The sequence below is a fragment of the Morone saxatilis genome, unplaced genomic scaffold (assembly GCF_004916995.1).
Source record: "Morone saxatilis isolate NCDOM2014 unplaced genomic scaffold, NCSU_SB_2.0 Contig8, whole genome shotgun sequence".
NCBI classification, from domain to species: domain Eukaryota; kingdom Metazoa; phylum Chordata; class Actinopteri; family Moronidae; genus Morone; species Morone saxatilis.
In genome coordinates, this window is record NW_023340257.1 from 4029161 (window position 1) to 4032910 (window position 3750).

The window sequence follows — 3750 nt, forward strand, 5'->3', positions numbered from 1 at the left end:
CTTGCCAAGAGTTATATGAGAAGATTGATACTTCTCATGTGTCAGTACTGTAAATATGAAGCTACTGCCAGCAGCCATTTAGCTTAGCTTAATGTAAAGATGGAAGCCGGAGGTCCAAAGCGAACAAAACCCACCTACCAGTACCTTTAAAGCTCACTAATTAAAACATTATGTCATTTGTTCAAATCGTTAAAAAAACCAAAGTTTAAAAGTATTTCTTGGCCAGGACCAGCTGCCAGGCAACCAGCAGGTACTACAGGAAGTTACTGCGCCCAGCCAAGAAATAGCTTGCTGTAACTCTTTGCAGGTATGCAGATAAAGTTACATTTGGAGAGAGACAGGCTAGCTTCGTCCCCTGCTTCCAGTCTTAATGCTAAGCTATCGCCTGCTGGCGGTAGCTTCATATTTACAGTACAAACATGAGAATTGTGTCAGTCCTCTCATTAGCCTGCAAATAAGCACATTTCCCTAATATTCTTTTCCTCCTGATCTGTTTGTCTCACACCTCCAGCGGATGCACGCAGTGAGTGATGAATTTGGAAAATCGAAGTTGCAATATCAGCCACACGGATGATAGTCGTTCCCTCAAACCTGCCATGGCAGCATTTTTTCTTTCTTTCTTTCTTTCTTTGCCCTTCATTTATGCAAACTGCGATCTTCTTGGCTGTGATGGGACAAAGAAGTTCTGACTAATATTTAATTCTAAAATTGTTGAAGGGATTTATAGGAATTTACAACACCGAACATTTACCTCTTTAAACCTGAACTGAACAATAATCTTCCACTTAAAGTTGTGGTTTAAGGCATTTTCTAGTTTAAAAGTATGCATCTACCCATTGTTATTATTGGACATGAATGCAGCATAATGTGGAGATGCTGAGAGAGACGGAGAGCGATGAGAGCAGCGAGGCTCAAATACAGCTGAAACAGCTTAGTGAACTGGAGGTGTACAGTTCCCCTCAAGGAGCAGACCAAGGACCAGTCCAGCTCCCTACCCCCAACACACACAGACACACCCACACACACACACCAAATATCAAATGGATAAAACAAAAGTGTGTGGAGACCAGCAGCGAGGAGCGACTTTGTGTAGATATAGACGTAGAGCAGGCCCCAGCAGTGAACCTGAGAAACTTCAAGACTATTGTTGAGGTGGAGATAAAGGCAACACTACATTCAACCTCTCCACACCTCCCACCTTGGCTCACCTCAGCCCCACCCACCCACCTACTACGACCAAGTACCACCAAGTAGTCTTTTGTAAGAAAAAAAGAAAAAAAAGAACATATTGTTATGAAATGATGTACTATGTGATTATCATTACATGCTAAAATATTGTTTTTTTTGTTATCTTTGTAGTTTTCTTCATAGCTGATTTTGTCCTGGTGGTTTCGATGTACACTTTTTACTGCTGCATGTTGGGAGGGAGCGATGGGTCACTGGTGCAAAATGGATTGACTCACTCGATGGAGGGTGGGGGGCGCTACATATTTTTGCCCCCAGCCCCCCACAAGGCCACAGGTGTTCTCGTTCTGCGTCTGATGTACATGAATGAAGTTGAACGGAGTGAATGAAGGCTGTCCACCATGTTAGTTTGTACCGTCTCATCGCATTAGTGCTCTGCGTTCAGCTCACTCTGTATACCTTAGCTCTGTGTCAAATGTGTCCCAAGAAAAGTGGGTTTTATTTTGGTACCTGCCCTTTGTTTTTAACCTTTTAATAGTCTTGTTGCCACCTTGCACCGTTTTTTTTTTTTTTTTAATCCTCTTTCGTCTTATCAGCGTGCGTTTCCTTTGCTTCCTCACTCAATCCTCTGCCACTCTTATTTAAAGCCTTGTCCATTTATGATGCCCAAGCCAGCGTGGACTTTTAATGTTGCTGTTTTATCTCTACCCTCTGCCATGTCTGAATTGCCAAGAGATCAGGCAAATAGAACAGCAAATGATGTTGTAGTCCAGATTGCCTTTTCCCCCTAAGACGTTGTTTTCTGTTGAGATTGAATCAATCTATTTGTTGACACCTGACAATCATCACCCTTGTGTATCAGAACGCAGACTGGTTTGGATTGAAGCAGGCTGGGTGTGTCATTTAGAGCTTTGCCAGAGTGAACTCGGGCCCCTTTTGAATTTGAGCCGCGAGAACTCGCTGTCTCTTCCGAGCGAGGGATTCCTCTCAGATGTCATTTCAGGCCAGCACACCACGTCACCTTTAGGTGGCACTGTAACAGCTTTCAGAGAGATGGGGTCCTTCTGAAAAGCCTATTCTGCCAGTTCTTGTGAGATTAAAGGAGATGAAATTTGATTTTTTTTATTTTTGACAGAATGCACTTACTGCTTTTACACTGAGTGTGAAGAGATGTATGTTCTCATTTTTTAGGGGTTTTAATTATCCTTGATTGCTCCCACATAATAGTCTTTGACCTTGTAGCTTCGCCTGAAGAGCTCTGTCCTTCTTTCACGTTTCATTTTCAAGTTGGCCATTTTCCAAACCCACATTAAGATATTTACTGTTATTATTATATTTGGTTGACTTCTTGGAACAATCTGGTCTAGGAAAGTAACATTTGTGTTTACTGCCAGCTTTTGACACAGTCCATTTTTATCTGTGTAGTTATGATCAAATCAAGCTTCTTCGTCATTCAACACTGCACGTGGCAGGTGCCTAGCTACATAAATCATTATCTGACAAATTGTGTTACCAATGAAACCACCAAGAAGTATTTTTTTAGTAGCCCTGCATGAAGTCATTCGTTTCCTTTCATAAAAAGGAAGGGGTGGCAAAATGCCAGTGGAAATTGTGTTAATATCAAAATGTGCCATTTTATTATAACACTATATTCTTTCAAGACAATTGAAATTACCTTTTTATTTTCTGTAGCATGTAATGTGTTAATATACTAGTAAATAAAGTCAAACCCATGACAAATGATTTGTTTAATGTATTACCTTTGTGTGTGTTTGTTAAAACTATGAGCGTCTCATGACTCAGGAAAGCTTTTAATGTTTGCTGTTTTAACTGTGCATTCATGACCAAAACCCCTTTTTCATTCACGCTGCCCATGGCAGTTGCCTAGCTACAGAAATGATTGCCATTCATTCTACCATGAGGTATTTTTAGTAACACTGTATGAACTTGGGTATCTGTAGTGTCAGTGTACAGTGGGAATGTATCCAGACAAGTTTTAACAGTATGTGCATAAGCTTGCTACAGCAGATGTGCAGCTAGCAAGAACACTGCTGTGAGATCTGTTCTATTGCTGTTGGCAGTGAAAACGTATTTCAGCATATTTTTCCAACAGCGCTGTTTCACATATTGAGAAGCACGAAAAAGGACATTACAGGAATTTTAATTAATTTACAATGACAGGTAAATTATACTGTAATCACTTGGCTTTTGCTTGTTTCACTGCCAATTAGAGGGTATTAGGCCACTAATTGGCAGTAAAAACATTCATTTAACATCTGTCTTTTAAATCTGCTTGGCTTCGCTGTTCTGTTATCAACAGATTAGTTTTCTTTAATGGGAGCAAGTTCAAAATTAAAGATCCCCTCCGGACATTTATTAAGACAAATACAAATAGTCTGCTTGGAACAATGTGTGTCTGATATGTTTTTACTGCAATAAAAGTACAACTTCCATATTAAAATCTTTCTACCTCATTAAAACCTCCAGAATCTCTGAATATGCAAATGTTGATTTCTAAAGTTTTCCTGCTGGACACAAGATGTCTCCTCCTTCACTGTAAAGTCC